This window comes from Choloepus didactylus, chromosome 15, assembly GCF_015220235.1.
Source record: "Choloepus didactylus isolate mChoDid1 chromosome 15, mChoDid1.pri, whole genome shotgun sequence".
NCBI classification, from domain to species: domain Eukaryota; kingdom Metazoa; phylum Chordata; class Mammalia; order Pilosa; family Megalonychidae; genus Choloepus; species Choloepus didactylus.
In genome coordinates this window covers 22,808,593-22,835,324 of record NC_051321.1, presented here as the reverse complement: position 1 = coordinate 22,835,324, position 26,732 = coordinate 22,808,593, and the positions used below count along the sequence as shown (strand labels likewise).

The following is a 26,732-nucleotide window of genomic DNA, read 5'->3' as shown; positions in this document are numbered from 1 at the left end:
ATCCCTTTAAGGAGCTGATGAAAGCTTTGGACTTTCACCTCTGAAAAATTACTTTCGAGCACACACCCATGCGGTTTTGCAAACAGTTTCGATTTCATGGTTTTCACAGACATTCTGAAACCCATCCACGGATCCCTGGGAGGACCCATAGGATAATAACATGTGTTTCAGAGCTTATTCCCCAAAGGGTGTTTTTAAAATCCCAGATGGTATGTAATTCACATGACAGTTATTAAGAATACTATGTTTCTCAGCTGTTTCTATGTTAAAAAACCTTTCTCCTCCAAAAAAATAATAGTTTGCTAAAGGTCCTTTATGACTAGGAATTATTTAGATCTATGAACGCTAAGGTAAAGCAAAAGTAAGTTGTTTGGAATTGGATTGACCAGATTTCTATTCTGTCCTTGTGTACATATATAGAATTAAATGAAAGAAACGTACATAGGCGCAGACTTTATTTTTTAATATACACACAGAGCGCTGTAAACCTGGATTTTGGGCATGATTTCTTGCTTGGCTGTGCATTTTGGGGGCTGCAGGGCTCCCAGAGCTGTTTGGGAGGGGGCAGCATTAAATCTGCTCCTCTTGTAAAAGCTGATTTTCTTGGCACATCGCTGGTGTGGTGAGTGTGCAGGAGGCTGAGGGCACTGGGCACGCCGGGTTCCCTGAGATGGGGAGGCAGGATTGACAGCCACAGCTTGGTCTCCCGGCTGCCTGGGAATCTGCTGCGTGTGCAGCCTCCTTCCTACCCCTCCCCAGCCCCAGCAGGCAGCAGGGGTGCGGCGATGGACAGCATCGTCTCGGGGGGCTGCCCCACCCGCCACTCCTCCCTGCACGGCCCCCCCTCCCTCCCTTAATGCAGTCCTTGGCCAGGTCCCTTGAAGGAAAGTCCTGTCCTGGGAGGGGCTGCATCATTGCTGTCCAAGCTCCTGCCCTCGAGGGCCGGTTTGACCCTGGCTGTGAAAGGGCTGAGGTTTGGTTCTCAGGGCTGCTGCAGGCCTGTGTGTCCCAGGCGGCCCGACTCAGAGTTGGAGATGGTGAGGTCACAGGGCCACCCAGTATCTCCAGCACTCGCTAAGGTCTCCCCCTACTACCCACTGCGTGGGCTGCTGCTCAAAGCCTCAGCATTGCGCGAGGCCCTCATGCCATCCTGCCTGCAGCTCTCGGCTGGCCTGAGGGGTGGTCCTGCGGGTGAACTGGGACCTGTGTGTGCCCAGGCGAGAGTTGCACTGGTTGACCCTGTTCCTCCACCTGCTGGCTCTGGGCTCATGGGCAAGTGAAGGCCGCTGTGAACTGCTCAGTCTGCTCACCTGTGAGGGAAGAATGATAATACCTTCTTCCCCGGGTTTCGTGAGGGTTGAGGGACGTTACAGAGGGACTGCGGAGTTCAGGAGTCCCCAAGACCACCCCCCTTCAGACAGCTGTCACACTCACCGGTACAGTTTACTGCAGGGAAGGGACCCAGATTAAAATCAGCCAGGGGAAGAGACGCATGGAGCAGAGTCCAGGAGGGCTGCACACGCTGGAGCTCCCTGCTGTCCTCTTTCCGTAGGTCACGGACAGTACTAACTCCTCCTGGAGACGATGTGACAACATGCATGGAGGACGCCAGCCAGGACGGCTCCCCCAAGCCTTGGCGTCCAGGGCTTTTCTCAGGACTCGGTCACACAGACATGGCTGGCTCCCTCCTCTAGACTCTCAGTCTCCAGCTCCTCTGGAGGTCGAGCTGATACTGCAAGACTATCTGGTGTCTCTGGTGTCATCCAAGGCCCCCGGAAACAAAGACACTCATCAGGCAGGACATGCCAAGGGCTTAGGGGTCACCTTCTGGGAGCTGAGGGCAGAGGCCAGACCTCTCTTTGGGTAAGGCTGATTCTTGTTACCCAGGGACAGACTTCAGTGAATGGCTGTTAGCGCTCATTTTTATGCCCCAGGGTCAAGGTGAGGGAGAGTGGCTTCCATTTTCCTTCTTTCTCCCTTCTTTTTAATTATGTCTGTGGTCTCAGGAGAGTGTCACTTACCTTGTCTACTTGACGTTAATATCAGGGTGTGATTCTGACAAATGATAATGCCTCTGGTCCATGTGGTGCTTTAAGCCTGTCAGGCCCACATGTGCTTGTTTGAACCTCACATCAACCCCATGGGCTGTGTAGACAGGTGTCACTGTCCCAATTTTACAGGTGAGGCAGGTGATGCCGTAGGAGGCTTGCTGTGTCGTGAAATTTCAGGACCGACTGAGTCAGGAGAAAGGCTGCCTGCAATCCCTGGGTGTCTCTCCACCTCCTTCCGCTGGCCTCCTGAGTGATGCTGCTTGAGTCAGACTGTCCTGGGTTCAAATTCAGTCTCTGCCACACACAGACTGTGCTCTTGGGCAGATTCCTTCACTGCTCACCTGTAAAATGGATTGTTGTCAGAATTACGTGGGATAAAACATGTAAAATGTAGCCCCTGGCTCATAGTACTGTGACTGATGGGGCAATATTAGTACTAATGGTAATAATTGTACACCATTATTACTACTGCTGCACAACTACAGCAATAACTTCTGCAAACATTTTGCTAGGTATGTAAAAATTCAGAATGAGAAGATATCTTGAATGCAGAGTGGGCAACTTGTGGCACACTCATTAATCCTCTTTAGATAATTGCTTGATAATTTAGATAATTATCCATAAATATTTGTTCATAAAACAATAGTTGTTGCTCCCCCGGGGCCCCTCCCCTACCAGGGACTTCTTTCCCTGCAGGTCACAGTGCCTGGGCCTCTTTTCTTTCTGCTCTTGCTACTTCTCCTCCTCTTCACTTAGAAAACCCCTACAACTCCTTCAAATGTCAGCTCCCCAGCCCCCTGTTATGCCTTTTCCTTTGAAGCATTTATCAAATCACAGCTTCACATTTATTTGACAATGCTGCTAGGCTGTGAGCCCTGTGAGGGTAGAAGCCGAGATCACAGCTCCCAGATGTAGCACGATGCTGTCACATGCTCTGCAAAAATGAAAGCCCAGTGGAATCCTTTAGAGGTGTCCAAGGGCTTCATCCCCAGCCGTCCTCCCTCCCTTTGGAGGACACGGGCCTTTGTGTCCTGACTGCAGTGCAGAAATTCTGCATGGAGCTGCTGCAGGGAAGCTCTTCTGCCCTGAGAAGATTGAGAGGTCTCAAGGGTGAGAACTCAGTCTTCTGAGTCTAGGAATCTGCAGAACTCACTGGAAACCACTGACTATACTGAGCTCTGGAACCATCAGTACCCCCCAACCCCATACCCAGTTTCCCTGTAACAGAAACCCTTGGAAAACTTCCCAGGCAGCAGGATCTGTCTGAAATCAGTAGTGACCAATCTCAGTAACCTGTGTTGTCAGAACTACTCCCCAGGCTCAGAAAACCTCCTCCTTCTTTATCAGTTATTTCCTTATGGAATTAATTCTTTTTAGCACCAGGGTCCCTACTGGATATCCTAGTTCCTTCATGATTCTTTGCTGCCTTCCCTTGTCTCTGTCTTAGCATCAACACCTAAAAATATAGCAAGAGGGAAGTGTGTAAGGCTCAGAAACAATGTCTTCAGCCATCATCAAACAGTGCCCTTTCAGAAAAGTGAGTTCTTTACTACTTACTTGAAGTCGGTCTTGGGACCTCTTTTGGCACTTCTAGCTCCACAGCTGGTTGCTGGTGCTCAATTCTGTCCATCCCTGTCCCCACTCCTGACATTTCTTCAGGGCAGAATCAGTGACCCCTCCCACCCCTCGCCCCTTGCTTGGAATGCTTCTTGTGTGTAGTCGAACAAGACTCTGAGGTGAAACCACAAAGTACAGAACCAGGTCTGTGACTGAGAGGATTTTCCATGTGGCTTCCAAGCATTTTGGATAAATGATCTCCAGATACGCAGACAAGATTTGTGGTTACTATGAATTGAATTGCCCATGCAGGGCAGCTCCTTGGTGTGGTGTACCTTGATAAAGCTCCTTGGTGTACCAAGTCAGGGGGGCAGCCGGTTTCACTATCCCTGGGAATCTTCTCTGTGGTTCCTGTTCTGCCCAAGAATTATCAGCTTCTCTCTGGCCACATATTTCCCATGCTTGCATGATTCAGAACTTTCTGTCTGCCTTTGCTATCCTGATGCCTGTGACTTTGCAGAATGCCCAAGAACTGTTCACGCCCTTACTTTCACTCGCTTTAAAGACTATCACCTCTGAACGAAGGTAATGGACTTAGTTGATCCCCAGCAATTTGGTTTGCCCTTCTGGTGTGCTTTCTCCAAAGAAAAGTCTCCCAGAGGCACGCATGTGAACTGCCGCTAACCAGCTTGTGTGGGAATGATATTAACCATGCCCGTCTCTTCTTTGCCTTTTCATGTACCTGGGAATGTCTATTAAACCACATCCACTAGACTCATTGCTTCCCTTTTTTTTTATAAAAATAAAATCAACCCCTCTTTTCCTTTGGATGAGGAGATCATTTTCACTGTTCACTGCAGGCCTATGTTCTGTCTTGAATTATTCATCTTTAGGCAAAAGCTTGAAGGAAGCATGTTAATTTTCAAATATATTGTGGGTTAATTTGGCTTCTGTAATATCATATAGAGAGTGATAAGAGGGTCTCATTTCTGTCCTTGGAGAAATCAATTTGTGTTTCCTTTGAGTATTTCCTTTAGAGATAGTGAGAGAAAGGATGATGAGATAGTGGGAGGAGAAATAGTTGAGAAGAGACCTCAACAAGGAAAATTAATCCACAAATATTGTCATATCAGTATTGAAATGAACCCAAGAGTTGGCTTCCAGGAGTTCATACCCTTTGTAACTTTTAAGTCATTTACTTTCAGATTCAGTCTTTGAACAGCCTTCGATCCAAGTGTTGTTGGCAATGATTGCTTCAAGTCAATCTCTTCCCTCCGTTAAAACTGGATCTGTACCTGCGCTGAATGTCACGTCTTAGCCTACCTTATTAAATCCTGTGGGTGAACTCATTTTATCCTGTAAGTCATGATGTTAATATTTTGGCATGGATTTGATATAAAAATATCCTCATATTTGTATTTCAGGTGTCCTTAATATACCTAGCTTCCAGTCCACTGAGATGAATAATTTTAGTCCTAATGGTAGATATTTCCTCACTTGTAAAGTGAGGTTGCTGAGAAGATGGAGTGAGGATATATAGCTGGCACCCCTCTTAGCTAGCTCTCTCATCATCATCTCCACAGTGGCCCCCACCCACCCACCCACCCAACTCAGCCATTACATGGAGAAAGTCCCCACCTGGCTGTTGGCCCTTTGGGCTGGGCTCAGGTGGGCCTTGAGGCCCCCAGACACCAGCCGTGGCAGCTTGAGCACAGCCCTTACCAGGCTGGAATGGTCCCTTCCTACCTCCCTGAAGCAGGTGCAAGAGCTGGCTGCTGAAGCTTGGAGACAAGTGGGTGCTCCCCACCTCGTCCCCATCCCATGGCCAGCACCCAGACATCCCACCCTGCTGGAAAACCAACTGGAAAAGTGTTGGAAGCTAGGCACACCTTGATGTCAGGTGCTCCCTCCTCGAGGAGCAGAGGCTCCAGGGAGAGGCAATGAGGGGGAACGTGACCATAATCACTGAGCTCTGACTTGAACCTGGTGGGCTGGGTGGGCTGAGAATGTTTCCTGACAGGCCCTCATTCAGCCATCACAGTGGACCTGAGGAGGATGGTGTTTCTCCCTGCACTTTACAGATGAGGAAGCAGAGGGGCCGTGTGCCCAAAGTCACATGATGGTCAAGTGGCCGAGCTAGGATTTAAACACCTGGTGTTAAAGCTATGATCTTACCTACTCTGTAGAGGAATGTGTATATAATGAATCTGTAATACTACAAAGATACCCGAGGCCAGGAGGGAAAGGGGGTTGGGCTATTTCATAGGCTGACCGAAGAAATACAGCATTTCATAGATTCCCTGAATTTGGGGGTAGAGGGGAGGTCTAATCATGACATATCCTTCTGCCCCTCCTCAGAGCTAACTTGCTCTTGGAGTCATCCCCAAATAATTAAAATATTGCCACTTGACTCCTGCCTTTGTTTTGCCATCTCCTTAGAAGTTATGCATTGATTTGTGCATAACTTAAGTTTCTGCCTTCTATGCAGTATATTTTTCCAGTTAATAAAATGAAAGTGAAATTATTATTTCAAGAAAACTGCCTTTGTATGATAAAAATGCCAACAATGCAAAGGTGTATCTAATAATCAGTACACCTCTCTTCTCCCTGAGACTTACTTCATTTCTTATTTCTTCTCCCCCCGGTTTCTTGGGTCTCTTTCCAGAGATGTTCTCTGCTTATATAAACATTATCTGCATGTATATCTTTTTTTATGAAAAAGGAACAAGTTATGCACACCATTCAGCACCTTATTTAACTCTGTTTAACTTTGTCTCAGAAGAGATTGATTGTGTTAGCCCATAAAAACCACCCCATGGGGAGGCGGGGCAAGATGGCAGACTGGTGAGCTGTATGTTTTAGTTACTCCTCCAGGAAAGCAGGTAGAAAGCCAGGAACTGCGTGGACTGGACACCACAGAGCAATCTGACTTTGGGCATACTTCATACAACACTCATGAAAACGTGGAACTGCTGAGATCAGCGAAATCTGTAAGTTTTTGTGGCCTGGGGACCCGCACCCTCCCTGCCAGGCTCAGTCCCGGGGGAGGAGGGGCTGTCAGCTCCGGGAAGGAGAAGGGAGAACTGCAGAGGCAGCCCTTATCGGAAACTCATTCTACTGATCCAAACTCCAACCATAGATAGACTGAGACCAGACACCAGAGAATCTGAGAGCAGCCAGCCCAGCAGAGAGGAGACAGGCATAGAAAAAAAACAACACGAAAAACTCCAGAATAAAAGCGGAGGATTTTTGGAGTTCTGGTGAACATAGAAAGGGGAAGGGCAGAGCTCAGGCCCTGAGGCACATATGCAAATCCCGAAGAAAAGCTGATCTCTCTGCCCTGTGGACCTTTCCTTAATGGCCCTGGTTGCTTTGTCTCTTAGCATTTCAATAACCCATTAGATCTCTGAGGAGGGCCCTTTTTTTTTTTTTTTTTTTTTTAATCCTTTTTTCTTTTTCTAAAACAATTACTCTAAGAAGCCCAATACAGAAAGCTTCAAAGACTTGCAATTTGGGCAGGTCAAGTCAAGAGCAGAACTAAGAGAGCTCTGAGACAAAAGGCAATAATCCAGTGGCTGAGAAAATTCACTAAACACCACAACTTCCTATGAAAAGGGAGGTGTCCGCACACAGCCATCATCCTGGTGGACAGGAAACACTCCTGCCCATCGCCAGCCCCATAGCCCAGAGCTGCCCCAGACAACCCAGTGTGACAGAAGTGCTTCAAATAACAGGCACACACCACAAAACTGGGCGTGGACATTAGCCTTCCCTGCAACCTCAGCTGATTGTCCCAGAGTTGGGAAGGTGGAGCAGTGTGAATTAACAAAGCCCCATTCAGCCATCATTTCAGCAGACTGGGAGCCTCCCTACACAGCCCAGCAGCCCAGAACTGCCCTGGGGGGATGGCACTCACCTGTGACATAGCACAGTCATCCCTCAACAGAGGACCCGGGGTGCACAGCCTGGAAGAGGGGCCCACTTGCAAGTCTCAGGAGCCATACACCAGTACCAAGGACTTGTGTGTCACTGGCAGAGACAAACTGTGGCAGGACTGAACTGAAGGATTAGACTATTGCAGCAGCTTTAAAACTCTAGGATCACCAGGGAGATTTGATTGTTAGGGCCACCCCCCCTCCCCGACTGCCCAGAAACACGCCCCATATACAGGGCAGGCAACACCAACTACACACGCAAGCTTGGTACACCAGTTGGACCCCACAATACTCACTCCCCCACTCACCAAAAAGGCTAAGCAGGGGAGAACTGGCTTGTGGAGAACAGGTGGCTCGTGGACGCCACCTGCTGGTTAGTTAGAGAAAGTGTACTCCACGAAGCTGTAGATCTGATAAAGTAGAGATAAGGACTTCAATTGGTCTACAAATCCTAAAAGAACCCTATCAAGTTCAGCAAATGCCACGAGGCCAAAAACAACAAAAAATTATAAAGCATATGAAAAAACCAGACGATATGGATAACCCAAGCCCAAGCACCCAAATCAAAAGATCAGAAGAGACACAGCACCTAGAGCAGCTACTCAAAGAACTAAAGATGAACAGTGAGACCATAGTACGGGATACAAAGGAGATCAAGAAGACCCTAGAAGAGCATAAAGAAGACATTGCAAGACTAAATAAAAAAATGGATGATCTTATGGAAATTAAAGAAACTGTTGACCAAATTAAAAGGATTCTGGACACTCATAGTACAAGACTAGAGGAAGTTGAACAATGAATCAGTGACCTGGAAGATGACAGAATGGAAAATGAAAGCATAAAAGAAAGAATGGGGAAAAAAATTGAAAAAATCGAAATGGACCTCAGGGATATGATAGATAATATGAAACGTCCAAATATAAGACTCATTGGTGTCCCAGAAGGGGAAGAAAAGGGTAAAGGTCTAGGAAGAGTATTCAAAGAAATTGTTGGGGAAAACTTCCCAAATCTTCTAAACAACATAAATACACAAATCATAAATGCTCAGCGAACTCCAAATAGAATAAATCCAAATAAACCCACTCCGAGACATATACTGATCACACTGTCAAACACAGAAGAGAAGGAGCAAGTTCTGAAAGCAGCAAGAGAAAAGCAATTCACCACATACAAAGGAAACAGCATAAGACTAAGTAGTGACTACTCAGCAGCCACCATGGAGGCGAGAAGGCAGTGGCACGATATATTTAAACTTCTGAGTGAGAAAAATTTCCAGCCAAGAATACTTTATCCAGCAAAGCTCTCCTTCAAATTTGAGGGAGAGCTTAAATTTTTCACAGACAAACAAATGCTGAGAGAATTTGCTAACAAGAGACCTGCCCTACTGGAGATACTCAAGGGAGCCCTACAGACAGAGAAACAAAGAAAGGACAGAGAGACTTGGAGAAAGGTTCAGTACTAAAGAGATTCAGTATGGGTACAATAAAGGATATTAATAGACAGAGGGGAAAAATATGACAAACATAAACCAAAGGATAAGATGGCTGATTCAAGAAATGCCTTCACGGTTATAACATTGAATGTAAATGGATTAAACTCCCCAATTAAAAGATATAGATTCGCAGAATGGATCAAAAAAAATGAACCATCAATATGTTGCATACAAGAGACTCATCTTAGACACAGGGACACAAAGAAACTGAAAGTGAAAGGATGGAAAAAAAATATTTCATGCAAGCTACAGCCAAAAGAAAGCAGGTGTAGCAATATTAATCTTAGATAAAATAGACTTCAAATGCAGGGATGTTTTGAGAGACAAAGAAGGCCACTACATACTAATAAAAGGGGCAATTCAGCAAGAAGAAATAACAATCGTAAATGTCTATGCACCCAATCAAGGTGCCACAAAATACATGAGAGAAACACTGGAAAAACTAAAGGAAGCAATTGATGTTTCCACAATAATTGTGGGAGACTTCAACACATCACTCTCACCTATAGATAGATCAACCAGACAGAAGACCAATAAGGAAATTGAAAACCTAAACAATCTGATAAATGAATTAGATTTAACAGACATATACAGGACATTACATCCCAAATCACCAGGATACACATACTTTTCTAGTGCTCATGGAACTTTCTCCAGAATAGATCATATGCTGGGACATAAAACAAGCCTCAATAAATTTAAAAAGATTGAAATTATTCAAAGCACATTCTCTGACCACAATGGAATACAATTAGAAGTCAATAACCATCAGAGACTTAGAAAATTCACAAATACCTGGAGGTTAAACAACACACTCCTAAACAATCAGTGGGTTAAAGAAGAAATAGCAAGAGAAATTGCTAAATATATAGAGACGAATGAAAATGAGAACACAACATACCAAAACCTATGGGATGCAGCAAAAGCAGTGCTGAGGGGGAAATTTATAGCACTAAATGCATATATTAAAAAGGAAGAAAGAGCCAAAATCAAAGAACTAATGAATCAACTGAAGAAGCTAGAAAATGAACAGCAAACCAATCCTAAACCAAGTAGAAGAAAAGAAATAACAAGGATTAAAGCAGAAATAAATGACATAGAGAACAAAAAAACAATAGAGAGGATAAATATCACCAAAAGTTGGTTCTTTGAGATGATCAACAAGATTGACAAGCCCCTAGCTAGACTGACAAAATCAAAAAGAGAGAAGACCCATATAAACAAAATAATGAATGAAAAAGGTGACATAACTGCAGATCCTGAAGAAATTAAAAAAATTATTAGAGGATATTATGAACAACTGTATGGCAACAAACTGGATAATGTAGAAGAAATAGACAATTTCCTGGAAACATATGAACAACCTAGACTGACCAGAGAAGAAATAGAAGACCTCAACCAACCCATCACAAGCAAAGAGATCCAATCAGTCATCAAAAATCTTCCCACAAATAAATGCCCAGGGCCAGATGGCTTCACAGGGGAATTCTACCAAACTTTCCAGAAAGAACTGACACCAATCTTACTCAAACTCTTTCAAAACATTGAAGAAAATGGAACACTACCTAACTCATTTTATGAAGCTAACATCAATCTAATACCAAAACCAGGCAAAGATGCTACAAAAAAGGAAAACTACCAGCCAGTCTCCCTAATGAATATAGATGCAAAAATCCTCAACAAAATACTTGCAAATCGAATCCAAAGACACATTAAAAAAATCATACACCATGACCAAGTGGGGTTCATTCCAGGCATGCAAGGATGGTTCAACATAAGAAAATCAATCAATGTATTACAACACATTAACAAGTCAAAAGGGAAAAATCAATTGATCTCAATAGATGCTGAAAAAGCATTTGACAAAATCCAACATCCCTTTTTGATAAAAACACTTCAAAAGGTAGGAATTGAAGGAAACTTCCTCTACATGATAAAGAGCATATATGAAAAACGCACAGCCAGCATAGTACTCAATGGTGAGAGACTGAAAGCCTTCCCTCTAAGATCAGGAACAAGACAAGGATGCCCGCTGTCACCACTGTTATTCAACATTGTGCTGGAAGTGCTAGCCAGGGCAATCCGGCAAGACAAAGAAATAAAAGGCATCCAAATTGGAAAAGAAGAAGTAAAACTGTCATTGTTTGCAGATGATATGATCTTACATCTAGAAAACCCTGAGAAATTGATGATACAGCTACTAGAGCTAATAAACAAATTTAGCCAAGTAGCGGGATACAAGATTAATGCACATAAGTCAGTAATGTTTCTATATGCTAGAAATGAACAAACTGAAGAGACACTCAAGAAAAAGATACCATTTTCAATAGCAACTAAAAAAATCAAGTACCTAGGAATAAACTTAACCAAAGATATAAAAGACCTATACAAAGAAAACTACATAACTCTACTAAAAGAAATAGAAGGGGACCTTAAAAGATGGAAAAATATTCCATGTTCATGGATAGGAAGGCTAAATGTCATTAAGATGTCAGTTCTACCCAAACTCATCTACAGATTCAATGCAATCCCAATCAAAATTCCAACAACCTACTTTGCAGACTTGGAAAAGCTAGTTATCAAATTTATTTGGAAAGGGAAGATGCCTCGAATTGCTAAAGACACTCTAAAAAAGAAAAACGAAGTGGGAGGACTTACACTCCCTGACTTGGAAGCTTATTATAAAGCCACAGTTGCCAAAACAGCATGGTACTGGCACAAAGATAGACATATAGATCAATGGAATCGAATTGAGAATTCAGAGATAGACCCTCAGATCTATGGCCGACTGATCTTTGATAAGGCCCCCAAAGTCACCGAACTGAGTCATAATGGTCTTTTCAACAAATGGGGCTGGGAGAGTTGGATATCCATATCCAAAAGAATGAAAGAGGACCCCTACCTCACCCCCTACACAAAAATTAACTCAAAATGGACCAAAGATCTCAATATAAAAGAAAGTACCATAAAACTCCTAGAAGATAATGTAGGAAAACATCTTCAAGACCTTGTATTAGGCGGCCACTTCCTAGACTTTACACCCAAAGCACAAGCAACAAAAGAGAAAATAGATAAATGGGAACTCCTCAAGCTTAGAAGTTTCTGCACCTCAAAGAAATTTCTCAAAAAGGTAAAGAGGCAGCCAACTCAATGGGAAAAAAATTTTTGGAAACCATGTATCTGACAAAGGACTGATATCTTGCATATATAAAGAAATCGTACAACTCAATGACAATAGTACAGACAGCCCAATTATAAAATGGGCAAAAGATATGAAAAGACAGTTCTCTGAAGAGGAAATACAAATGGCCAAGAAACACATGAAAAAATGTTCAGCTTCACTAGCTATTAGAGAGATGCAAATTAAGACCACAATGAGATACCATCTAACACCGGTTAGAATGGCTGCCATTAAACAAACAGGAAACTACAAATGCTGGAGGGGATGTGGAGAAATTGGAACTCTTATTCACTGTTGGTGGGACTGTATAATAGTTCAGCCACTCTGGAAGTCAGTCTGGCAGTTCCTTAGAAAACTAGAGATAGAGTTACCATTCGATCCAGCGATTGCACTTCTCGGTATATACCCGGAAGGTCGGAAAGCAGTGACACGAACAGATATCTGCACGCCAATGTTCATAGCAGCATTATTCACAATTGCCAAGAGATGGAAGCAACCCAAATGTCCTTCAACAGATGAGTGGATAAATAAAATGTGATATATACACACGATGGAATACTACGCGGCAGTAAGAAGGAACGATCTGGTGAAACATATGACAACATGGATGAACCTTGAAGACATAATGCTGAGCGAAATAAGCCAGGCACAAAAAGAGAAATATTATATGCTACCACTAATGTGAACTTTGAAAAATGTAAAACAAATGGTTTATAATGTAGAATGTAGGGGAACTAGCAATAGAGAGCAATTAAGGAAGGGGGAACAATAATCCAAGAAGAACAGATAAGCTATTTAACGTTCTGGGGATGCCCAGGAATGACTATGGTCTGTTAATTTCTGATGGATATAGTAGGAACAAGTTCACAGAAATGTTGCTGTATTAGGTAACTTTCTTGGGGTAAAGTAGGAACATGTTGGAAGTTAAGCAGTTATCTTAGGTTAGTTGTCTTTTTCTTACTCCCTTGCTATGGTCTCTTTGAAATGTTCTTTTATTGTATGTTTGTTTTCTTTTTAATTTTTTTTTCATACAGTTGATTTAAAAAAGAAGGGAAAGTTAAAAAAAAGAAAAAGAAAAACAAGGAAAAAAAAAAGATGTAGTGCCCCCTTGAGGAGCCTGTGGAGAATGCAGGGGTATTGGCCTACCCCACCTCGATGGTTGCTAACATGACCACAGACATAGGGGACTGGTGGTTTGATGGGTTGAGCCCTCTACCATAGGTTTTACCCTTGGGAAGACGGTTGCTGCAAAGGAGAGGCTAGGCCTCCCTGTATTTGTGCCTAAGAGTCTCCTCCTGAATGCCTCTTTGTTGCTCAGATGTGGCCCTCTCTCTCTGGCTAAGCCAACTTGAAAGGTGAAATCACTGCCCTCCCCCCTACGTGGGATCAGACACCCAGGGGAGTGAATCTCCCTGGCAACGTGGAATATGACTCCCGGGGAGGAATGTAGACCCGGCATCGTGGGACGGAGAACATCTTCTTGACCAAAAGGGGGATGTGAAAGGAAATGAAAGAAGCTTCAGTGGCAGAGAGATTCCAAAAGGAGCCGAGAGGTCACTCTGGTGGGCACTCTTATGCACACTTTAGACAACCCTTTTTAGGTTCCAAAGAATTGGGGTAGCTGGTGGTGGATACCTGAAACTATCAAAGTACAACCCAGAACCCATGAATCTCGAAGACAGTTGTATAAAAATGTAGCTTAATGAGGGGTGACAATGGGATTGGGAAAGCCATAAGGACCACACTCCACTTTGTCTAGTTTATGGATGGATGAGTAGAAAAATAGGGGAAGGAAACAAACAGACAAAGGTACCCAGTGTTCTTTTTTACTTCAATTGCTCTTTTTCACTCTAATTATTATTCTTGTTATTTTTGTGTGTGTGCTAATGAAGGTGTCAGGGATTGATTTAGGTGATGAATGTACAACTATGTAATGGTACTGTAAACAATCGAAAGTACGATTTGTTTTGTATGACTGCGTGGTATGTGAATATATCTCAATAAAATGAAGATAAAAAAATAAAAATATAAAAAAAAAGCTTAGGAAAAAAAACGAAACAAACAAACAAACAAACAAAAAAACACCCCATGCTTTTTTGTCCTGGCTGAATAGTACTCCAGTGTACAATTAGCAATCCCCTGCTAATCTAGATGTTTTCCAGTATTTTGCCATTACAGGCAGCAATGCAGTGTGCCTCCTTGTACAGTGTGTGTCCTTATACGTGCATTCTTGCATGTATGTGTGAGTCCGTCTGAAGGATACATTTCTATAGATAGGTTGGATTACTGGGGCAAAAGAAAAGAAAAATAATGGTCAGGGTGTGAGAATGCCTGTTTGCCCCACCAGTTTGCCGCCATGTCCACGTTTTATGCCTTCTAGTTAAACACCGGCTTTCACCGTAGAGCTGAGGGCACCGTCCTGCAGACAAAAGGCATTTAAGTCCAAGTCGCTAATTAATGTGCATCTTAGGAATTTTGGATATTTACCCAGGGTTGCAGGTTTCATAGCTAGGCTGGTGAACATTCAGCACTCCTCAAGCAAGGGGGAGGAATTTAACCACAGTGTAGCTGTGAGGAAACTCTGCTCCCCACACTTCATCCTGACAGCAGATTCACGGGACAGTGGGCAAACCTGACCCTTCCCTGTGCCAGCCTGTCTTCCTCGGAGAGCACAACTGCATCTGTGCAAAACTTTGATGCTCTCAGTCCTGGAGAGGATGCAACTCAATCTTTTGGCAGCAAATCCTAAATAACATGCACTTAAGATCACACAGTCACAACTTTGCCACCGAAAGAAAGATGAAGTTGTTTGAAGCAAGAAAATAATAAAGCAGCTTTTACAAAAACCAAAGAGGTAAAAAAGTCATCCTTCCCAAATTGCTTTCTAGTCACATGCTTACTTCTCTACAGAGCCCCTTGCACACAATATACCCAGTTTGGACTGAATTCCATCAGTTGCCCTGCTCTCCCTTCCCAATCACACGCTGTGAGTGAGTGTCAACACGTTTACAGCTGGATGGAACAGGGTGTTTTGTTTAGTCTTTTGCTTGAAATTTCACACATTTTTGAATTAGGTTGTTCAGCAATAGTCCTGTTTCTATCTGCTGTTTTCTTGGAAGACACAAGTAAAATAAAAAAAAAAAAAAAGAAAAAAAGAAAAAAACAGGGTCCACCCAGATGGCAGGACCCGAGAGGGACATGGGGGTTGTGAGCGCCATGCAAAGGGAGTGTAGCAGCTGCCTCGGAAACTTGCCTGCAGCGCTGGGGGCTCTGCTGGGGCACTGCTAAATCATCCTCCCCGCCCTTGGGGACCCAGCACCACCTTATGTGGAGTGGAAGAGTTGGCTTTCTTGACATTTTTCAAGAAGCTTTTTACTGAAGTATAACTTACATGCAGAAATTGTAAGTGAACAGCTCAATGAATTTTCACAGTGACCATCTCCCTAATAATCTACATCCAGATCAAGAAATGACACATTACCAGCGCCCAGAAGCCCCTTGTGCCCCCTTTTGGTCACTGTGCCCCAAAAGTCATTCGATTTTGACCTCTTTTATCATAGTTCAGTTTTGCCTATTCTTGAATTTCTTATAATTGTAATTTTACAGCATGTACTCTTTTGTTTCTGACTTTTTTTTTTAACATTTCCCAGGTTTATTTTAATGTTATGCCAGTCTATTGCACTTTAAAAATTTTTTATTGGAGAAGTTACAGGTTTACAGAAAAATCATACAGAAACTATAGAGTTCCCATGCATATACCCTCCTCAAACACAACTTGTATTAGTGTGGTACATTTGCTACAATTGATGAAACAATATTATTATAATTATACTATTAACTATAGCCCATAGTTTATATTAGCACTCACTGTTTTGTGGTCCCATGATTAAAAAAATTTATTTTCTAGTCACATATATGTAACCTAAAATTTCCCCTTTTAACCACAAATATATAATTCAGCGGTGTTAATTACATTCACAGTGTTGTGCTACCGTCACCACCGTCCATTACCAAAACTTTTTCATCATCCCAAACAGAAACTCTGTACCAATCAAACATTGACTTCCCATTTTCCACTCTCACCCTAGTTAACTAGGTAGTCTAGTTTCTGACTCCATGAATTTGCTTTTTCTAATTATTACACATCAGTGAGACCATACAACATTTGTCCTTCTGTGTCTGGCTTATTTCACTCAACATGATGTCTTCAAGGTTCATGCACTTGTATCAGGCTCTTGAAGTTACCTCACTTTCAGGAGGGGGTTTTGATAGCTAACCTTGAAAACGTTGTAAGAATCTGCAGTCTGGGAGTGGCTCCCACAAACATTTATTGGGTGCCTACTCTGTCCGGATGTGTCCTAGACACTGGTGATAGAGCCGTGAACAAAACAGATAAAACTTCCTGCCCTCATGAAGCTCTCATTCATGAATGTCTTGTCTCAAAATAGGATCATTTTGTTGAAATACCTGATTGCTTGATATCTCAGAGAATTTTGCATTAGGGAAAAGTGCTAATGTGCAGGTTTAAGAAAAAAAGAAGGTGGAATTTGAAAGTTGGCTGCCACTTTCCCACCATTTTCCAGATGGAGCTCCAGTTGAGGGCTGGTGTGGTGTTGGAGGCAGTGTGGAGCAGAAAGAGCTGCGGCACCAGTTTGAACCCCAGCTGGGTGACTTTCTGACCATACGACTTTGGGCAATTTAAGTCTGTTTCTTTGGTCTGTAAAATGGGGATGAACAATTCCCACCTGTAGGATTGTTGTGTAAATAAACTGAGGTCATGTAGGTCGAGCCCCTGGCCCCAGTGTGGAAGCTGTCCCGGCCATCGGGCGCTGCGGTTCACCCCACCCAGCAGGGAGAAGGCTGCACCGGGAGCATCTCCCACGTGGGGCCCTCCTCCCTGGCTGGGTATCTCGGCCCCAGCTGTGCCATCTCCCTTTCCATCCTTGCCGAGGCGCTGGCCCTGCTCCAGACTCCTCTGATCCCCAACAAAGCAGACTTGTCTGGAAACCGAGACGCTAAGGCAGTTTGGCATTTTCCAGGCCAACTACTGAGCTGTTACAGATTCATGGCTGAAGCCAGCACCCACGGAAGGAAGCCTAGCCAGGTGGCCCAATGTGGCTCGCCCAGAATTCTGGAGAGAAGGCTCTTGAGAATTTTGTAACATTTTGTTGCTTGAGTGTGTGTTTGATGGCCTTGGCTATAGAGTTGGGGTGGGGCAACGTTGACCTTGGAGGGTTAGGATGTTTTTGTCTATGATGGGATTGTATTAGTGTAGCTGTGAGGCCTGTGTGATGGGGAGAAAACCTTATTTCTTCTGAGGCTGGGCGGTTTTGACCCGGCCGAGCCTGGATGGGATGAGCTGAACCGGAACTCCTGGGTTAGTACAGAATTTGGTTTGAATGTTATGTGTGCAAAGCTGGGGTTTGGGAAGAGAAGTTTGGCCGGGGTCCAGTTTGAGAGGGATGCCCCAGGGAAGCTGGTGGGAGCCGAGTGTGGGGAGCTGCTGTTCTGCAGAGCCAGTTGGGGATTTGCCAGAGATGGAGCTGCCTTCTCTCCTGTCTCTTCCATGGCTTCTTCTCCCACTGGGGCTTGGGGGATTAGGGCAGCAGATTTGTGGCAGCTTTGATCCCTTGGGAGTGGACTGGAAACTCCCTCTGGGCCTAAGGTAATTTGTTTTTTTTTTCTTGCTTTCATTCATCTCCTTACTCAAGAGGAAGGCATTAGGTGTAACACCATTATTCGTGTGAAAATATGTAAACAAATGTGTTTGAGGAGGCAGTGTTCAGCAGATGTCCTCATTAGCTCTTGTTAGCTCCTGTGAGCTCAGCGAGAGGAGGCAGAAGCCAACTGAATCCAGCTTGGGAGAAACATCCAAGGAAGCATCCTGGTGTTGAGTGTCCATCCCGGGTAACAGGGCTCTCATTGTCTGGGCTTAGATGTCTCCACCTTCTATCCGCCTTTACCTTTCCCTTTTGATTCTGTGGTGTTCAGCCGAACTTTCCCTAACTTCCTGACCATACTAGATGCCACCTCTCCTCTCTGGTTCAGCTGAGCTTCCCTTACCAGCTCCTGACCCTTCTTCCAGCGTGTCTTATTTCCCCAGCCCTCTCTCATTCTTTGTCTTTGCCTTGGCCTTCTTGCCTTCCCCTTTTTCATTTAGGACCTCTTCCCCCCGCCTCCCCCGACCAGAAGTGTCCTATGAATCAGCACAAACAAGCACAACTGTTTATATACAAGTGAGAGAAGAAACTGTCTACAGAGGAAATGTAAAAAGCATAGATGATAAAGAAATGATGAAGTCTGTAGCTTGCCATTGGTCCTGAACGTCAGATTTGGGTATCCAGGGGCCTGCAGTAGTTTGCATGTTATGTCCCCTGGCACCCCAAACTTTACCTGTCCGAAGGTGAGCTCAAGTCTGGAACTCATCATCCTCCTGCCCACCGTGGCCTGTTCAATGTGAACCACTGTCGACGCAGAGAGCCAGAGAGCAGGAGACATCCTGGGCTCCTGCCTTTTCTTCATGTCTACCCCACCCCCTCCATGTCCAGCTACTCACCAAACTCCACCAGTTTTCAGTCCTAAATTGTTCTTGGATCTATCCCCGCACCAGCACCACAACTGCCCCACCCGCGGTCCTGCCATTCGCCATCTCACGTTTCTTTCTGTAACAGGATGGAAGGAGGATTAAATGAATAGTGCCTGCCAATCATGTAGCACAGTGCCTGGCACACAGTGGGCTTGCAGGACAGCAGTGGCTCCTATGGCCCAGTGAGCATCACCAAAGTTCCTTGGAGGCTGAATTCCAGACCCTCAGCATCTCTGGGAAGGGGTGAGAGGCTGTGGTTCAACCAGCACCCAGCTGATGCTTCTCATCTGGATGGTTGGGAAACATGGCTGCCATTGCTGGTCGTGGTGAGGAGATAAAGGTGCTTTGATATATAAAGTAAAAGAACTTGAGGAGAAGGTATTACCTTAGAACATTGGTTCTCAAAGTGTGGTCCCCAACCTGCAGCAGCGTCACCTGGAAACTTGACAGAAATGCAAATTCCCAGGCCTTCCTCCAGATCTAAATCAGAAGCTCTGGGTTTGGGGGACCACCAATATGGTGTTTTAACAGGCACCTCCTCCCCACCCCCCAGCAATTTTGATGCCTCTTGAAATTTGAGAGTTAGGATTTGAAATAGCCAGTTAGTTCCTTATTTCATTTCCAATAAGCTTAGATTTACATATTGCTATTAAGGAAGAAATCTAAAGAGAAGTGTACACATACCGAGAAGAGAAAAGAAAGAATCCATGGATATGGAGGCAGTTTCTATTGCGGGCGGTGACTCCATCCTGGTCCTTGCAGGGGTGTGGACCAGAGGAGCTGATGGCCCAGGACAGCTGAACAGATGGCCTAGACCTTGCCCTGTTCCTTCAGCAAAAGCAGCCAAGAGAGAGAGGTTATTTCTGCTTTTCAGATGATGCAGCACTTGCTCCCTGACTGGAGCCAGCATCCCTCTTATACAAGCTCATTGCTGTTGTCGTTTGGGTCAGTGTTGTAAACACTGTGCTCACATATGAAGCTGCTGCTTTCTCATCCTATTTCTCCTGGGCAAGCCCCAGTGGTGACTGCAAAGCATCTCAAATTAGCTTTTCCTCAGCGTCCACCAGCCGATCAGCAAAATACCCCCATCTAGTGGCAGCTGGACCTTCTGAGCACCCAGGAATGTAACTTGCTGCTGTGCCTGTTTTGAAACAAATATCATGATGCTCCCCTGCACCCTCGAAGATTAAGATCCCCTAATACAGGGTCAGCAGGAAGTATTCCTTTATCATCTTGGACTGGTTTCTGCTTCTTTCCACTGCCCTGAAGCCATCACATCTGCCTTTTGGGCCATCTTTGGTTAGCAAAAATCTCTTAGGCTACCTATTCTCACTTTTTTCCCTCTTCTCTCAATGTTCTTACCCTCTTCCCCACTCCCCCACCCTAAAAATATTTGGGCAGAGATTTTTCTCTACTCAGACTCTCACTTCCACTTTATTAAGGCTGCATTTTTATTTCTTCCTTTCTTTTGTAACTTCTCCCTCTAAAAGCCTCTCTGTCCTCCTCCCAATCCCTTTCTGAGATCCTCCCAGTATCCTCTGTCCTGAGTAGGTGGGATGCTTGGCAGCCTTGGGTAGGGCTGCGTGGCCAGTCTCAGGCCTTCTGTAGGGTGGCTGAGTAAATCCCCAAACCACTCCTGATAGGTGCTGGAACTTAAAACCTTGGGAGTCCTCAAATTTCAGCCCAGCCCAAATGACTCTGGTAGTTGGTGATGTGTGAAAGTTTTCTTTTTCCAAACTCATTCCTTGAAGCTGTAAAAATATCAACAACAGCCACTATTTATTGAGGGTTCATTATGTTCTAGTGGATCATTGGCTCCTAAGCCTTGGGAGGCATCAGAATCCCCTGGAGGGCTTGTTAAAACACAGATTGCTGGGTCCCTCCTTGAGTTTCTGATTCAGTAAGTCTGGGGTGGAGCCCGAGAAGGTGCAGGTCTAAGTTCCCAGATGATGCTGATGCTGACGCTGCCAGCTCAGGGGTCAGACTCCGAACCTCCACCCTAGACCATCGGTGGGTGCTTGATGGGTTATTTAATTGAATCCTCGCAAGAACTTTGTAAATCAGGAATCATTACACAGTTTTACCCAGATGAGGAAACAAAGGCGATGGGAGAAACCAGTGCTTAAGGCCATGGATAGCAAGAAGCAGAGTTGGGATTTGAACCCAAAGCCCTTGTAGCCGCATCAGGCCTCACTGCCCCCCAGATCTCTTGGAGCCCTGCAGGGCTGGTGGAGGGGGAGCTCGGGACTCCCCTCAGCTGGTCAGGGACCGTGGGGAGTCCTTAGCGACCCCTTAGCCCAGACCCTGCTCTATTCACAGAGGAGCCCACAGTTTCCTGGGGCTTCACCTCTGGTGACATGTTGCCCTACGGCCAAGTGCTCTGTACCCCTGACCCCAATGGCCCTTCTTCAAATATTTGTTGTGAGTCTGCTTGGAGAAGGGCTCATGGGGGTTTTTGTACCATCTTTGACCATCTTCCATGGCAGAGAGAGAATTGCACCAGGATGAAAGATCATCAGAGACCCCCCCACTGTGCCGGGTGGGAAGGGGCAGGGACCCCGTGGTGGAGGGCTGTAGGTCTCGCATGAAGTGAGCTGTTCATCCCTCTAAGACTTGGCCCATACGTCACCTCAGTTGCAACGACTTTCTGGCCCCCGAAGCCCCTCTGGGAAATCAGATCCTTGCCTGGCTGCCTGGGGCTGTGTTTCCCAGGCTCCTGGCTGGGTGTGACCGCCCTGAGGCACTGGTGGGAGAGTGGAGGTGGAGAAGGGAGATCCCAGGGCATTTCTCCCTCCCTCGCTGCCACCACTGGGGCATCTCTGCAGTGGCTGCATATCTTCCAGGGCTTTATCTGCCCCACTCCCTCCATCTTTTGTGTGCATTCTCACCAGTAGAGCAAATTTCCTGAACTAAATTCCCTTGGTTATAAATACGTGGACAGTTTCTGTTTCATTAGTTGAGTCCAGACTAATATCAGCTGCTCAACCCCTGCCCCCTGCCCCAGACACAGGCTCCCACCTAGCACTCACCACTCAGTTGTTATGACGCATGTGCACATGTGTCTTCTCCAACAGCTGTGACCTTCCCAAGGAAAGGCATCATGTCTAACTCAGTGTCCAAGTCCTTAGCACCTACCCAGCAGCTGTCACATGCAAAATGCTGTGTTTGATGAATGAATGAATGATGACATGTGATAGGATCTTGAAAATGCCTTAGAAAAGCAGAGTATGCAACATTTCAGATTTGTGCAATAGTCAAGATTTACCATGCGTAAATAGTGAAGTACACTCTCCTTAAAATATGCCTCCCCTTAACATAATAATAATAAATCTTAAGCTAATAGTCCACAACAAAAATCTTTTAAACAAAAAATTGGGGGGAGCTATGTATCACTTTTCAACTGCTGCATCAAAAACCACCCTGGAACTACGTGGCTTAAAACAACACTTTTATTATTTCTCATGATGCTGTGGGTTACTAGTTCAGTTGCCTTCAGCGGGTCGGCTGGGCCTGCCTGGTCTTGGATGGCCTCGCTCACATGCCCGAGGCCTCAGGAGAAATGGCTGGGACAGCTGAGCCTCTGTCTCTCTCTCTCCACGTGGTGCGTCATCCCCGGGAGGCTAGCCTGGGCTTGTTCACAAGGCAGCAGGGTTCCAAGAGGGTGGGAGTGGAGGCTCTGAGGCTTCTTGGGGGGAACGGCACCACTCCCTGTGCATGCAGTTTCAGAGCAAGGCAGGGGGCCAGCCCAGGTTCAAGGGCTGGAGGCCAGGGGGCCGGCCCAGGTTCAAGGGACGGGGAAACAGACTCCGCCTCTTATGCCCAGGGGCTCCAAAGAATTTGTGGCCATGTTTAATTTCCCACCAAGTGGTTATTCTCATTACAGAGCACTGAATACGGAGATACCTTAAGTACAGCCTCCTGAAGTATATCTAAAGGTGACTCAGGTAATGAATAACTCAGGATCTTCTCTTGCACCTGCACAGAGCTACCCACTGTCACCACTTTTCTTAGTTCTTTGTCTGCCCACCAGGTGGTGGCATTGCTCAGTTGACCTGGAGGCTCTCCAGGCCAGCACCCTGGGGATGTGGGGACGCCGGGAGCGGGAGCGGGTGGATGGGTCAGAGCTAGGTGGTGCTGACTCCAGAGGGGGCTTGGGAGGGGGACTCTATGGGCAACTCCTCTGGGAAAGGAGGCACCAGCCCCTGTCTCCCTTATCCTTGAAGACTTGTAGGAACAAGGATCTATGAAGCCTCTTCTCTTCCGGGAATGGGAGACTGGAGTAAGGTGCTGCACATATCATCCTGTCACAATGGACACAATCCAAGGAAATATTGTCTTCCTTAAAGCAATGTTTGCTTTCCCATGAGCCGCCTACTGAAATTACGTTGTTCTGATTCCATTGCAGTGACGTGAATAACTCGATACCAGTGTTTTCTCTATCCTCTGCACCATTACAGTCATTTGCAAGGTTCAAAACAACAGTGCATACAAAAACGGGGGAACTCTGATTAAGGTCTGCAGCCCGGTTAATTGTATTATGCCAATGTCAGTTTCCTGGTTTTGATCATGTACAATACTTACATAAGACCTTAGCGTTGAGGGAAGCGGGGTGGTGGGAACATGGGACCAGCTGTACTGTTTTGCAATGCCTTGTGAGTCTCTATTTCAGAATAAAATGTTTTTAAAATCCTCTCAAAAGCAGTCACGTCACCTGCTTGCTTGCTACTGGTATTTGCATTGTTGTTTGAGAGAAGAGAGTTGAGCATTGATGTGTTTTTTAAGTTCTGCCAGAATAGCCCCCTCTGTACCTCCTTCCCCTTCAGATCCGCTGGCCACTTCCGTGGGACCCACGCACACGTGGAGCACCTGCTGGCCAGCGGGTCAGCTGCACGGAGACGTGGAGCCCAGGGTGGGAGGGGCCTTCTGGTCGCCTCCTTCCTTCCCCTTCTGGATTCCGAGATCTGCCGAGCGCCTTCTGCACACTCAGGGCTCTGCCCTTGTCAAGCGCCTTCCCACTTGTCTTCTCAACTGTGTCTCACAACACCCATCCCAGGCTCACGGGGAAGGTGCTTTATCCCGTTAGTGGCTGGGAGTGTTAACCCAGGGCGACTGAGGGACTTGCCTGAGATTACATAATAAGGAAGTGGATGCTTTAAGGCTGGAATGCAGGATTTTTAAAAATTATTATTATTAGAACATTTGTACGTTTATAGAAAAATCACAAAGAAAGTACAGGGTTCCCATATACTGCGCCCCACCCCACCCCCCACAGTTAGAATGAAGAACCTTTCTGACTTTTAATCTCTTTTCCTTGCCAACTCCTAAATAGACTAAAAAGAGAAAAAAACTTTCAAGTGAAATGATAAAACACTTTACATAAGCCATACTTTCACAAACTTTTTGTTTTTTACCAGCTTGCTCTATTAAAATGCAACTTATGGCACCTGTTAATGTTCTTGCAATATTTGAAATTGAGAAATATTTGAAATCTTACGGATAAGTGAAGAAAGTTGTGTTAACTTTTTTTTTTCACCAACGAGAAAATAATAGGTAGCAATGGGTTTAGTAGTTTTGTGGTGAAACGCATTTCCTGAGATTGAATCAATGGCAAAATGAAACTGTTACGTTTTGCTGATCAAAGGAACATGGAACTTTTCAGCTAAAATGCAAGTTAAAATAATGAAAAATTTAAAGAGCACGGAGCATTCCTTTCAGAGTTTCTACTGTGCCGTGAAGTCAATGAGCCTTGTGGAGAGTTTCTGACCCAGGCTGTGTCCTCAAGGAGCTTAAAGTCTAGCCGTGGAGGTCAAGACCAGCACACACGCAGCAGCCCGAGAATCATACAGGACAGCAGATGCTTTCATGCGGGGTGTGCACCGCCGCATTTCCAGAAGCGAGGTTTCCTGAGGCCTGGGGCACTCCGAGGAGGCATCAGGAAGAAGTTGCTGGACTTGGGCTGGATGCAGAGATGTAGACGGCTGGTTCTCTATTGACTCAAAATCTCCATGAAAAACTGCATTCTTATAATCAGCTTTTATAATCACATTTGCTAGCTGTGCAGCCCTGGGCAAGATTTTATCTTTTTTTTGTTTTCTTAAAGTGGTAAAATACATATAACATACAATTTACCATTTTAAAGTGTTCAATTCAGTGGCCTTAAGTGCTTTCACAATGTTGTGCAATCATGGCCTCTATCCAGTTCCAGAACTTTTTCATCTCCCCGTAAGAAAACTATGTAACCATTAAGCAGTCACTCCCCCTTCCCCCCACCTCCCAGCCCCTGGCAACCACTAGTCTGCTTTCTGACTCGATAGATTTTCCTTTTCTGGGTATTTCATATAAATGGAATCATACAGTGTCTGGCTGCTTTTGCTTAGTCTAATATTTCAAGGTTCATCTAGGTTGTTTGGCCTCAGTTTTACATTCTGAAAAATTACCTGTAAAAAGCACTGTGAGACTTGACTGCAAGAATGCAACACAGTTTGTGTGCCTAAGGAGTCCTTGTCTGTGGGAGAAGAGAGCTGTGTATCCAGTTAATTCCAACACGGGCTGTGATGCAGGAGCGATAAGGGAAGGCGTGCCACCATGAGCACAAGTTCAGGGTGAGAGGATGCTGCTGTGTGTGGGTAAATGTAGGGGTCTGGGGTGGCTTCCAGGGAGACGAGGTGGGAGGTGAGCCCCGCTCATAGCTGAATGCCTTTCTGAGAAGGTTGGACGTTTCCGGTGACAAGTAGGAGCCATGGAAGGCTTCTGAGCAGAGGAGGGCAGCTTCTGTCCTGCCTCTTAGGACGACAGCTCTGGTGGCATATGGAGCTTCATTTGGGACTGGGGGAATTAGGAGGAGGAGACCAATTAGGAAGCCGCTGACCAGGGGCTGGGCGGTGGGAGTTGTGAGGGGGAGATGAATTTGCTGTCTGCAGTGGAGACTGACTCAAAAGCCTTCAGCCTCTGCTTGGCTTTGGGGGGTGGGGTGGGGAGGGGTGGGAAGGAGAGGAAGAGGTGAGGCTGAGCTTTTAAAGGGTTCTGGTGGGTGGCCCTCCAGTCCAACCTTCCTGTTCAACCTCTCTCCTGTTGTTTTGTCCAGGGTGGAGCTGGTTGTGCCCTGGGACAGGATACTAAGCGATAAAGCAGTTTGAGAAAACCGGCTGTTGGCTTATCCCCAGTCCTCTCAGCTTGCCCTGGGTCCTTCAGGCCACCTGTTCAGGGATTTCCAGCCCCCAGTCATAGCTCATGCTTCCTTCATGGGCTCTGGAACTGTCACCTTCCAGGGACCAGCCAGCCTGTGGCTTCTCCCTGCCCCACCCATGCTGAAGCTGTTCTTGGGAGTTTACAGGCCCCCTCCACACCCATTCTCCTCTTTGATGCTCACAACCCCATGCAGTGAGGTGAGAGCGGTAATGAATTTGTAAAGCAATTTGTAGTTTGTATGGCATTCTCACACATGCGTAGCATATTTCTAGTTTTATAGATGAGGAAATGGAGGTACTCAGAGGTTGAGAGGTGGCCTAAAATGATAGGGCCAGTAAGTGGGGGAGCTGATTCAACCCCAGGTCCTCTGCCTTCAAGAGGAGCAGATTCTTCTCTGTGCCACGTGTCCCTGCTCTCGCTTGACCTTTGCACTTTCTGCTCTTGAGGATTGGGTCACTGTCCCCAGTCATCCTGTGCCCCAGATGATGTGCAGCATGACTTTTTGGTCTCAAAGATTCCAGTTTTTCCTCTTCCAGCTGTTTTCTTGGATAAGGCTGAGGAGAGTTTGGGGTGGGAAGTGGAAGTGCCTCAGAGTCCTGTCCACCAATCATCTCCTCTCCTGTCATTCATTGTTCTCCCATGTCCCTCAAGCAAGTGAGCTAAGAACTGGGAAAAATGACCAGTAGCATGTTTTCCCCATCAGCTGATGTCTTCGCCATCAGCAAAGGGAGCACAGGCTTTG

At 45.5% G+C, this 26,732-nt stretch overlaps 1 protein-coding gene and 1 long non-coding RNA gene across 4 annotated transcripts in view; one reads left to right on the top strand and one right to left on the bottom strand.

The window, feature by feature from the left end:
- RBM20 (RNA binding motif protein 20) overlaps window positions 1-26,732 on the top strand; it is a 188,866-nt gene that overhangs the window by 66,246 nt on the left and 95,888 nt on the right. The window lies entirely within an intron of this gene.
- On the bottom strand, window positions 478-19,624 carry LOC119510817. 3 transcript variants are annotated; one of them, XR_005212034.1, is made up of 5 exons: window positions 19,487-19,622; window positions 18,773-18,878; window positions 2,022-2,392; window positions 1,435-1,753; window positions 478-1,310 (listed from the first exon to the last, which is right to left on the bottom strand). It is a non-coding gene; the product is annotated as an uncharacterized LOC119510817 (long non-coding RNA). The 3 variants fall into 3 exon arrangements; XR_005212032.1 differs by having other exon boundaries at window positions 1,435-2,392; XR_005212033.1 differs by lacking the exon at window positions 18,773-18,878 and having other exon boundaries at window positions 1,435-2,392; window positions 19,487-19,624.